This window comes from Sceloporus occidentalis, unplaced genomic scaffold (assembly GCF_023333645.1).
Source record: "Sceloporus occidentalis isolate IW3139 unplaced genomic scaffold, rSceOcc1.0.p SCAF_18, whole genome shotgun sequence".
NCBI lineage: Eukaryota > Metazoa > Chordata > Lepidosauria > Squamata > Phrynosomatidae > Sceloporus > Sceloporus occidentalis.
Genome location: NW_028316998.1, coordinates 2,526,811 through 2,540,499, shown reverse-complemented (window position 1 = coordinate 2,540,499; position 13,689 = coordinate 2,526,811).

Genomic DNA, 13,689 nt, shown 5'->3' with positions numbered 1-13,689 from the left:
AACCTTGGTTTCATGAGACCATAATAAATTTTCTCATGTGCTTTTGGGGGACTGGATGTTTGTTTTTGCATGTTTGGATGTTTTTCTTTGTAAGAAAAGGCTTCTGTCTTGCCACCCTACCCCATAGCCCATTCATATGAAGAATACAGGAGATTGTTGTCACATGTAGCACACAGCCAGTACTTGCCAGAAATTCCTGCAGTTCCTTTAATGTTGCAGTAGGCTTCTTGTAAGCCTCCCTGACCAGTTTTCTTCTCGTCTTTTCATCAATTTTGGAGGGATGTCCGGTTCTTGGTAATGTCTCTGTTGTGCCATATTTTCTCCACTTGATGATGGCTGTCTTCATATAACCCATCCCAGATTGATGGGCAGCAACAATTGCTTCTATAAGATCATTGCTGATGTCTTTCCTCCTTGGTATTGTCTGAACACACACCTAAATGTTCCACACCTGTAAACTTTTATAGAGGTAGTTACTTGCTAATACTCAATTAATCAAGTGCAGTTGACTAGCAGTACCTGTCCTATGGAAGCAGTAAGGGTGTACTTAGTTTTTCACACTTGGCTTTTAAATTTTCACTTTATTTTTTGTTGAACATGGTGTAATATGTCATGTGTTGTTGTTCATCTGAGGTTGTATTTTCCAATTTATGTCTTGATATGTAAAACACATAATATTCAAAGAGGGTGCACTTTCTTTTTCACACACGCACATATATATAGTATCTACAGTGTATAAAGTGAAATCATGCTAAATGTAAAGCATGTCAATTAATGCATGATTTGTTTCCAATAAACTATGTACCATTCACAAACTTAGTTCCAATGCAATATAAGTTTTTCATAAACCTACAAACAATAGATAAAAGTATAGATAAACAGAACTTGACTGATTTTTCAGAGTAAAAAATATGAAAATATTTGTGATGCACTACTTTAGATCTAATTACCAACTCAAAACATTTTATCCTAGCAATAACGGAACCTCAGCAGATCTGTATACATGTCTTTCTATAATCATTACAGTCATTTAAATTCAAACAGTATACTGGATCTAATTTGCCTTGCTAAAATCACAGCTACTCAGTATTTGATTTGAATGATAGCCGCTTTGAAGGATGTTTTAGGTTACGGTGTATACCAGAAACAACTTTCTCCTTTACATAAAAAAATAGAACTGCAGGGCAACCCAGAACATATCCATTACACTAAGCACCTAAAAAAAGTGCAAACTTTAATTTTGCAAAAAAATAATTAAAGGAAAGCACAGCCTATTGTCCTGTGACCAGTTCATAGTGCATTCAACTTGAACTTCAATGTCACCGATATCATCCTCATTAATTAAACAGACATTTACATTTCTGGAGACCATAGCACCAGCTTAAAGATTGATGTGTAGTCTTTCTAGAATCCACAAAAGCATATGGATCGGCAGCCAAAACACAAAATGGTTCTTAATTGTATTCAACTGTTTTTGCTTTGCCCCAACATTTTTATTTATTTATATAACCCTAATGTATTTTAAAATGTGTTATGTGCATATAATAATTACTTTTCAAAAGATGATGTCATATTTTCTTACATAAGTGTAAATGTATATGTGTTTATAAAAATATGTAATAAACCCTTTACTGTTTGGTGAAAGGATAATTTAAATTTAATCTGCCAACGTCTGCATACAGAGCTATGTAATGCAGTAACTATGTGTGCATTACCAAAAACAGGGTGTTTTCTTAAAGGGACACATCAGCCATCATATACACTTTAATACATATGATAGCTATGTTTCCTTTAGAATAACATTTTTACCATGCAAACGGATGAAAGGATTCATCAGAATAGCCACTGTTTGCCAATTATTCCTGTCCCCCTTGCTCCTTGGCTTGCAGGAGATGCATTCAGCCAACCACATCTACTGCTTACCAGTGCACATGAACGCTATACTCTCCACCGGACAGCTCCAGCATTGACTCATGATGAACATTCCAGGGAGTATATTGGACCCCCCGTGCCCATGGGAAGAAAGCACCCTCACCATTTTCAATAAGAAACCATTCATGTGAGGGAACACCTGCTTCCAGCAGCCAAAACTGGTGTGAAACTAGTCAACAGATGGGGCAGCGTGTAGAGACTCTGGAGCTGCAACATATTCTAAAGGTATGCATTTTTTCAGCTAAATAATGCATATTAAAAAGTACTTAAGGTCACTCCTGTATGTAGTGGTAACGTAATTCATACAAAATCAGCATACTTACCCCTCTCCCACTACCTGCTGCACTAGGGGCATACCTGGGAACGCTCAGGGTTTGACCCTAAGTTTCAGGGTTTTTGCTTTACTCCCAGAGTGAAGGGGCAAAATCTCAGGGTCACACAGTCTGAGGCTGACTCATACTCTTAATTTATCTAAGACGTCTAATTAGTACTTTTGCTACCCATATGTTGTGATTAATATCTCTGTTTGAATGCATTTTAATAAGTTAAGTGTATCTTTAAATAATGAAAAGTCAAGGTTTTTATGAGGACCAGTATTAGGAGTTATTTAGTTAATACATTTCATGAGTTATTACATAAAGGGTTAACATGGGCCAATAAAGGGTTAATATTATTATTTATCGATTTATGAAGCAGTTTCATGTTTCACAGCGCTGCACAATGGGGAAACAGGACATAACAAAAAGTACATACAGAATTGTATAAAACCATTACACTTACAGAAACAAAAGGTTAGGAGGTCCCTGCTCAAATGATTTTACAATCTGGAATCAAGAATATTTAAAAAGTCTCAGGGTCAGCTCATTTAGAAAGTTCCCAGGTGTGGCTTTCAGATGAACGATTCAACCTACAGATAAAATAGGTTGAGAATGGCCCTCTTCCTCATGGAATTTGTTTTCAATAAACAAAATATATGAAATACACAAATGTAATTGTGTTGGACTATATAATTTTTCATGAACCTAGAAAACAAAATAAATGTAGATAAATGAAACACATGTATTCACATTTAGGTAAAGTCTGGTCATTGTGTACTAGACTCTGGAAACAGTACGTTTTTGAGTCCTTTGTAATTGGTTTGTGATAAGACATTAAGTGTCATTCACATAATTTGTAGTTAACAAAATATAAATTGTAGAACAGGAATGTCAGTGTGTCAATGAGATGGGAAATCTATATCAATAAATCAGCTGTGAATTAGGAACACCATGTCTATGAATGACAATATAACCCAGGGATGAGGTTTGTTACAGCACTTAATGTGATGTTAAAGTCATTTAGTGTCATTGTAATCCAGATCTGCTATTTCAACAACTATGTTTAATGAATGATACTGAATGATAATAAGGTACCAATGCTATGCTAAAAATCCACTGGTGCCTAATTCTATATGCATCTCGGTACATTTCAGACTTGTTACTGACTTTTTTAACACAATCTTTCCTCTACTTTCAATATGGATTGACATACCATATATGTTTTTGCCATCTAATTATTTAATGTTATCTGAATTCATTCAACAAAAATGATAAGACTATCATACTGTATTTTAAAGATAGATTACATAAAAAAATATGTCCAATAATTGTCATAATTGTTTATATTAACCATCAATGTTTTGTTTTATTGTCTACTATTGTCTACCTTTCCCCAGTTTTCTCTGGTATTGCAACATGACTTTAGAAGGAACACAATTAGTTGTTTTCTGAACACTCAAGTTCAAGATTTCAATCAACCAACTTATTCTGAGATTTGAGAACCCCACAAATCTTAGATAATTATAGATGTTTCTAGTCTAAAAGTTGGTACTTCTTGTTTGTTTTTATAAACTTAAGGACATACTTGTAATAGATATTCAGCAGTTATCTTTTTTTTATATATTAACAGAATAGGAAATGTTTTGTGATAATTTGTTAATAAGGTATCACAAATTAGTACAAATAAAGTTATTCCCGAATGACTCCATCTGCTTTAGAAATAAGACTCGGACACTTCAGAATGTGACTAAGATCCAGATAATTAGGCTTGGTTCCAAATTAAGCCACTCAGGTAACTTATAGCTTTATTGCATAGTTTAAAAAAGGCTGGCATCCAAAGAATAACCTTAATAGATCAGCATATGATCCATTGGCAATCTGTTTCATATTAACAAATGAACTTTGTTTTTTTTTTGCACATTGAACAAGACCATTAAGTAAATTATATACCACAAAACAAATATGGATGAAAGTAAAATCACCTTTCATCTTCTTGGCTCATGCACAATAAAAAAAAAACATCTAATCATTTTTGTTTACAATAAAATTAATTAATAATTTTCAAATCTTGTACATGTGGCAGTGTCTCTTTCATTTATAACATGTATATGATTAAGTAATAACAAATCTTATTCATCTTCATAATGGCTAAATGACAAGCTGCTTAAAAATAACAAATGACTACTCTTCATTGACATTGGAGAATTTAACCTTCAAGTGTTTTAAACACCTTCCACAATGAAAGGAATATAAAACTAACAAGATCTAGAATTTTACCTTCTATAACATCTGCTTAATTTTAGTAGCTTGTATAGAAAAACTGCTAGCTTTTGTGATTTTGTTTTCGTATGCTTAGATTTTGTTTTTTTCTGTAATGGAAGATTCCACTTAATTATTTCCGAATTATTAGGTTCATAGCAGGACCTGTTCCTAGCTTACAATATGGTAAACTCTGAAATGTAGAGTAAAAAAAATCATCAATTGGGCACTAGATCTATACACTAGTACCTTAGTACCTTATCTGATTGTCAATCATCTGTTGATACACCCAACATTTAATAAAACTTAATTAAGCTATTAATAAAATGTAAATGCTATAGAAACTCTTGGTGCACACTCGCTACATTATCACTGTCTTTTTAAATACCATTGAACATGGTAAATCCACAGCCACCAAAACTTTTTCTTTTCCGGATTGCTATCATCCTACCGATTTAAGAAAAGGACATTCCAATAGGTCAATGCTGAAGGCGTTGAAAGGATTAACATTTGCATATGCAGTCTCCTCAGAATTGTGGGAACCCAGTCCAAATCAATGTTGTACATCAGCATTAAAAGAAAAAAAGTTAACATAAATAAATTAATAAATAAAAATAATGTTATGAAAATCTTCAACAGCATGGTGCTTCTAGCTGTAGCAGTTGGCCCCTACCACATGTGATAGTTTGAGAAAGAGACAGGAATTTTGTTTCCTGTCCATTCATTTCGCACAAAAAATTAGGGGCATTTTAAACTTGAAATTAGTTGTCCAACGACCCACCTTTTCAAACTTTTTCAGACTCTCATTTTTGCTCATGCTCTCTGAATGTCTCCCTACGTTCTCTGCGACTACTTGCACTTCAGTGTCTCGCAGCTCTGCTTCAGTATCTCGCATCATTTTGTTCTCCTCCTTTCTCTCTTCTCTTTCTTTGTCCGCATCTCCTGGCAAACTTCCACATAAATAGCAGAGCTTTCATTGACATCTTCTCCTCCTATCCGCCAGTCAAGGAAGAAGACATCACCACGCTCCAGCATTTCGGGCAAAGTTCACACAGGGTTATCCTTGGGTAAAATAACGGAGTGTCCGGTGATATCCTCTACCCGCAACCCTACAGTTAAGGAAGAAGTCTTCACCGGAAGCTCTGACATTTTGTCAAAGTGTTTGCTTACAGGTCATGTCTGTGGAGGTATGGAAGAAAAACGAAGAAAAAACAGAGACAAGAGAAGAAAGAACAAGAAGATGAAGAAAAAAAGTGAGACACGGAAGCAGAGGTGTGAGACACGGAAGCGAAAGTGGTCAGCAGAGAAGAGACATTCAGAGAGTGTGAGAGAGTGTCAGGGTTCCACCCTACCAGCCTGGACTATGTGAAATTCATAACATTGTCATGTGTACCTGCAGCCACTAGTGGCCACTCTTCCCTCTCAGCAGCACCCCTTTCTAATTACTTGGTACAGTTGAGCCCTTATATACCTGCTCTGCCCTTCAGTCTGGGCATTTGCATTGTTTGGCTTGGGTTCCTGTTAGTCTGCTTGCAGTTAAAGCTCTGTGTACTTCATTCTGAACTCCTGTGTATGACCTTGCCTACGTTCTACATTTGTGTACCAGACCCCGTTGTGTCCCAGACTTTCCTACCTGTCCTGCCATGTGCCCTGCCAGAGGGCTTCCAAGCCATGTGCCCTGTCTGAGGGCTACCAAGCCGTGTGCCCCGCCACTCTGGTTTTCCCAGTCCTCGCTACAGTTCCCCTGTCCTCGCTACAGTTCATCTTTATTCTTTGATTCCAGTCCTGCTTTTCTGTTTGTTGTGTGCCTGTCTGTTCCTACCTACCCATCATGATGCATCAATGGGTACAGACAAAGCCCCTAGTATCCCCTGCAACTGGGCTCCTAGCTGACCTGCTTGCCTGACAGAGAGAGTGAATGTGAACAAGAGTGTAAGAGAGTGGGAATTAAAATTGTGAGCTTTTCGCTTTGTTTTCTTCAGTCTCATACAGTGTCTGGCCTCATTTCCAGAGATTTGTAGGAATTGAAGAAATTTTCAAATTTGTATTAAATTTGCAATTCGTACAAATCTGAATGCACAAGTCCAGCCTAGACACACATTATTAATAAATAAAAAAAATAGAATTCATTTTATATTTTTGTTACATAACTGGCTACTATCTGATCACTGATTAGTGACATTCTAGGTCACTGATTATTGATCGGATTCATCAATCAATGTCAGTGGCCTAAACGTGACACTTAAACTTTTACTAATTACAGTGTCATCAGATTACAGTGGTTATAGTGATCACAGATTTAATTTTACAATATTTATTTTAACAGCTTTTAGCCTAATAAATTGTTATCTGCTCAGTGATTAATGACTCTTTAGGTCACTGATCATTGATCAGTCTTCTTGATCATCCGCCAGGGACCTAATCTGGTGGGTGCGTATTTTTTCCTAAAAATTGAATGTAAAGTTGTATTATACACAATCTCTTCCTCACTGTGACTCACCATCTTTCTCTTTTTTGTACATTTATTTTCTGTAACAATTTCTCATTTTAATGTACGTGGCTACAAGTTAAATCCAAACATTCACTCTGACCCCTAAACAGATTTGGATTAGAATATGGATTGCTTGGGCCTTCTGTGTAAACTTTAATAAAAGATTAGTAATGATTATTTTGACATCTAATTAATTATAAAGCTACCAATTCTAACAAGTTACTTGCATATTATTATTGCATAAATTTACTTATATTATCATATAATTGCATATCACTTGGTTATTATATACTAGACTTGTACATTCAGATTCATACAATTTGCAAATTTATTGAACAAAAAACAAAGCAAAAAGTTTAGAATTTTCCTCCGACATTCGTGGGTCCACATTTACTCACACTCACTCTCTCACACTGTCATTCTCACTCAATCTCTCATGCTCTTTAAATGTTTCTATACCTTCTCTGCCAACATGTTCCACTTCTGCCGACCACTTCATTTTTTGCATCTTGTTCTTTTTCCTTCTCTTCTCTCTTTTATCTTCAATCCTTAATCTTCTTTTTTCGTCCACATCTTGGCAGACATAACCCAGCAACTTCCATTGACATAACCCTGCAGCTTCCGCCAAAATGTCGGCTTTGCAGCGACTCACTCTTGTGATCCTCCAATTAGGGCAGAATGTCACTGCAAGCGCCGCCCTCAGTTCACGTGAAGACAAAATGATGGCACTTGTGGTGACATCCTCTCCTCGTGGACATGCGAAAGAAAATTAAGGATTGAAGATTGAATAGAGATGGTAAGGGGAAAATGAAGAAGATGCGGAAGTGGTGAGCTGAAGTGGAAGTGGTCGGCAGAGAAGGTAGGGAAAGATTTAGAGAGCATGAGAAAGAGAGTGAACAGGAATGAGAGTGTCAGAGAGTGAATGTGGGCACTGGGCAACAAATTTTGTTACCAAATCAAAAATGTCAAGGAACAAAAATCGTTGGCCGAAAATGAGTGGGCAAAAAAGAACCAAACAATTTGTCCAAATCGTTTTTGGCCCATTTGCACATGTCTAAATATGCAAGAATTTGCATCCAACCTGAAAATACTGCAATGTAGTTATGAGGCTGTTTTTAGAATGACTGTAATTAAGTATTTTCTAATGAACACAACTTTAACTTATGCAATTGGAGTACACTATAGACAGTTTGTGCTTAATTCTAATCTAAATTGTAATCATAATCACTGTAAAACACAATGAAAAAAATGAAAAAAAGACAGGGGGAAAAATAATGTACATGTTTTACTTTTCTGCTTAATAAATGTATTTATATTTGATGTTCTATCCTGATATGATATACTAAAATACTAACCACTAATTAAAGATGCAGTGAAATTGCATACATTTTGTGTGTGTACAGCATTATAGGTCTAAATAAACAACTAAATAAGTAAAAATATTTGCTAAAATAATAAATATTTAAAGCTGGTACTAACATGATTTTATCCTTTTCTGTTCAGCCAGGTAGCCATTGTGTTTTCTATATTATTATTATTGTGTTTTATTTATATAGCGCCAACAATTTACGCAGCGCTTAATACAATACATATATTCAAGGAGGTATGACAAGACGAGAATTGGCAAACTAAGACAAACCGATACATTAGGTAGAGAGGGCCCTGCTCGCAAGCTTACAATCTTGAGGGAATACTTCCTTTCTTTACAGATGTATTAAATCTTTTGGAGTTTACTAATATCTGCATTATTATGATCATCTATGCCTGATTCCTTGAACCCCCTGTCATCAAGCCCATAACAAATAGAGGTGATAACACATCAGTGAGCTCAAGTCCAGCCAGGCCTTTTAACCCCTTAAACCCTTCAATCCCTTTTGGTACCTCAAGTCCCGGAGCATTTTTGCGCTATGTCGGTTCAGCAATTATTCTCTTTTCCTGTGAATAGTGTTCCCATGTAAACTATATATTGTTTTTTCAAGGAGATATAGAGCTTTCTTTTGATACTATAGTTAGATGATTAGCAGAAGATTTAGAATGAGAAATTTCGTAAAAACTAGCAAAAATTAAAAATAAACACCTAATTTTTCCTCTGCATCCTCACAAAATTAGATAAAGTGATGGAAAATCCCCTCCAAGTTTAGCAATTCAGAAATACCTAATTTATATAGATTTTCCATACTTTTAGCACTTATAGGGAACATACTATAAACGGGTTTGGGGGTTGTGAACGGGGGCAGGAGGATTATACTGGGTAGATGTTGTGTTAGGGCAAAGGGATGTAAGTTTTTTTTTTCTTTTTTTATTATCTTTTTTATATTTATTTATTTTATTTTTTGTAAATTTTTTTGTATTTTTTATATATGTATTTTTTAACAAAATGGTTAGAGGTCCTCTTACGCTACCTGACCGTTTGTGTCTGACATGCCTGGGCCGTCACTGGGCGTTAAGGGGTAGAGGGGTGGCCACACCTTGTGGTTTGTGGGACTCTGGCTGATGCTTCAGGGGGGGTTCAAGGAATCAGGCATAGATGATCATAATAATGCAGATATTAGTAAACTACAGATAATTTATATAGTGATCAAGCGCTAAAGTATACAAGAATATATAGCTCCAAAAAAATGTAAATACTACTCAAAAGAATAAGTGGATGCTGCGAGCACTAGTGAGGGAATAAAACTAAACTACAGATAATTTATATAGTGATCAAGCGCTAAAGTATACAAGAATATATAGCTCCAAAAAAATGTAAATACTACTCAAAAGAATAAGTGGATGCTGCGAGCACTAGAGGTATACCCCCTATACCCAAAAAATAAATAAATATATAAAGTGTCGCGCAATAAATCTTTTTGCAATACATATCCTGTCTCCCCATCTGCATTTCGCTATTTGTATGGATCAGAAAACGGTTCAAACGTAAACAACGGAGGAGATACAACTTGGGAGAGAAATCCCACAACGCTTGTCTAGTTTGAGCAAGCTGTTTTGCTCAACCTTACGTGAGTGCAATATTATCCTGGGGGGGGAAGTCTTTCACTGATATAATATAGAAAGCACTATGATTATTATTTGTTTTTGATTTTCATATGTCAACAAGCCTCCATTTGAAAACGGTTGGATGCCAATTCCACTTAATTGAGGATATAAGTATTGTTTTCAATTATATTTCTGGTGGATTATACACTGTGTGTGTCACAACTTTGGTGAATTTTATATCTTTAAATTGTGGTTTTTTTTTTTTGTTTTTTTTTTTTTTGTTTTTTTTTTTTTTTTTTTTTTTTTTTTTTTTTTTTTTTTCTTTTTGCGCGACACTTTATATATTTATTTAGATATTAGTAAACCCCAAAAGATTTAATACATCTGTAAAGAAAGGAAGTATTCCCTCAAGATTGTAAGCTTGCGAGCAGGGCCCTCTCTACCTAATCATAATTATTAATAAAGCAGCTTCTCTGAAACCAGTGTAGATTCTGTCTTTACTACACACCTATCTGCTGTTCAAATGAGATTGTTCAAATTACTGGTGTGTATTTTATGTTGCGTTACTTCAGTACACTTTTTCAAGGGTCAGAATTATAAAAATGTCAGTAAATATTAAGCAATATCTTGTTCTTTCAACCTTTACTTCAAAGCAGAAATTCATCCATTTAATTAACAGAAATCAAAGTGTCACGAATTCTAATTTATTTCCATCTTACCTGTCAGATAATATAACTTCTCCATGAGAAGCCAAATTAAAACAATTAGAGATCTATGCAAGAAGAATATAAACGCACCTAAAATTTGTATGACTGATGTCCATGGAGTCTGTTCAAGAAGCAGAAATATATTTGCTTCACATTCAAAACTGCAATTACAACCCAGATGCAAACGTATCAATATATTTTTAACAAAAGTCTTTTTGGGAGTCTACAAATGACACCCATCCACTTTATGTGAGCAGTATAATGATGTCATAGCATACTCCACCTTCATAATGTAGGGGTGTTGTGGATTTTATACTCTTCATGTAAAGTACTGGTTATGTCCCCTTTGCATGGTTAATAACCGATTTAGACCATACAGTTAGAAATGGTCTTTAAAATCAAAATATTTCTTGGCTCCAATATTTGCAAAATAATGACAATTATTACAAGTTTTGTTAAAATTCCTTCCTATTGGGACTCCAGCACAGCTTCTTATTCTCTTGGTTGGCAGGACAAGAACTTGACTGCATCCACTCTCTACCCAGTTCTCCTATCTTATATCTTAGCCCACTCTGTGATCTAAAATTACACCACAATGAACTTGGTAAGACAATCAGTAAAATTCCAGTTCCCCTGTATGTCAGCACTAGAGGAAACAAAGAAATATGCCCTTCTGCTTTTAAGACCATGGGCAGATTCTGAGCCAATTCTCAGGAGGAGCTGTGCATTGCATGAGGTCAGATGACATTATGTGACCTGTACACTTGCACAGCATCTCTGCTTAAGTTAGCGGCCCTAATAAAACACATACCAGAGCCCACTTGCGAGTTAATTAAAATTGATGAGAAGCTTTTGATGTTTCTGAACATTTTCTCAAACTCTTATTTGTAAAACATGGATTATAAGTAACATTCTAGCATCTGGTTTCTTTATCTCTACCAAAATATCAATTAACTGTGTTGATTTAGAGGAAGTTTGGCTTTAGGTGCAGGTGATCAATTGCCCTCTGGACTGCACGGATTTGAAGAGCTACTGCCCAAAGTATCTTTGTGAGCTTCACTTGTAATTTTACATAAAGCCACTAGGACCACTGTCTAGTGTTACAATTACTTTATATGCAGAGAGTATGTATAAAAATGAAAAAATGACTCTATCTATCTCAGCATCTACAGAAACCACATATTTAAGCTTCTGCGCTAATACAGTTAATTTAATTAATAGATTTGAACAATTTACAGAAGCCACATACATACTATTATTATTTTTTAGTGCATGATAGTCACCACAGAAAAAATCAGGTCCTATAAAGCTACAACCTAAATTTCTGTGGATAACGGGAAAAAAAAATGAAAACAAATTATACAAAGATAAGAAAACCGGTTAAAATAATGATAGAGAAAAGAATCTTTCATATGTCAGAAAATACATTTAATTTCATAGCACAGTCTCTAAATATTGAGAATGTTTACCCTAGAATCGTCAGTATATTTTCAGCTATCAATTTTCAAAGCTAAATAACTATAATCTTCTACCAAGCAACACAAATTACATGGTGCAAGATGTTTATTATTGTGAATACTGTAGATTATGATGGCACCTGAAATTCATAGCTATACAACCATACAGTGTAAAACTAACTTGATCCTGAATGCTCAAACTAGGCATTTCATATAATTTTTTTACACAGTGTGCTTATGGAAAAAGTGTGTCTTGATAGAAATATTAGCTTTAAAACATGACTTTTATCATACATTTGAGTATGCTGAAAATTGAAGACAAACATAATTAACACTAAGATTCCATTTACATATACCGATCAACCATAACATTATGACCACCTGCCTAATATTGTGTAGGTCCCCCTTTTGCTGCCAAAACAGCCCTGACCCATCGAGGCATGGACTCCACTTGACCGCTGAAGGTGTGCTGTGGTATCTGGCACCAAGATGTTAGCGTATTCCATTCGATATAAAAAAAATTAAAAAAATATATAGTGTAGGTGTTCAGATAAATGTAATCTGCCCAATGTGTCCCAAATTTTGCACTCACAGTATTGCTGTGTGGGTCAATGCATAACAAGGATAATCTCAGGATCCACGTATGGAGTTTATGTCAGGAAACATAAGGGAAAACAGAGGAGATCCGATAGTGTGATATTATTTCAAGTGCAGGGAACGCAAAAGATAGAAATCTACTTACACTTAGATAAGTATAAATATGCCCGTAGTCCCTGGTCACAATCTGGTCCCGTTTGTGTCTTCCTCAGTCCGGTGGGTCCAATGGTTAGATTCCAGTGAGTTTACTTTTTCTGCCCCTCATAGTGGTTTTCAATCCTTTTTCACGTTTACCAAGATGTTAGCAGCAGGTCCTTTAAGTCCTGTAGGTTGCAAGGTGGGGCCTCCATGGATGCATCTTGGTGCCATGTGTTTTCCGGATAACGACGCACATGCACCCGGTCATCCACGTGATGTAAAAGAAAACCTGATTCATCAGACCAGGCCACCTTCTTCCATTGCCCCGTGGTCCAGTTCTTTATTATTATTATTATTATCCTTTATTTATATAGCGCCAACAGTTTACGCAGCGCTTAATACAATACATAAATTCAAGGGATATGACAAGACAAGAATTGACAGACTAAGACAAACCGATACATTTGGTGGAGAGAGCCCTGCTCGCAAGCTTACAATCTAGAGGGAAATGGGGTGACAAACATAAGGCATAGAGAAAGGGTGAGAGGTATTGTGGGGGTTGTATCGATGACAAGGAAGTTCTAGCAGCTAAGATGGTATGCTTCTCTGAAGAAGTGGGTTTTTAGATGTTTCTTGAATGTTGGGAGGGAGGGAGAATGCTGAAGGTTCCTTGGGAGAAGATTCCAGAGATATGGGGCAGCTCGAGTGAAATCTTGTAGACGGGAAAAGGAAGAGGTGATGAGTGAGGAGGAGAGCCTTAGCCCATGGGAGGAACGTAGGGATCGAGTAGGAGAGTATTTGCTAATGAGGTCAGA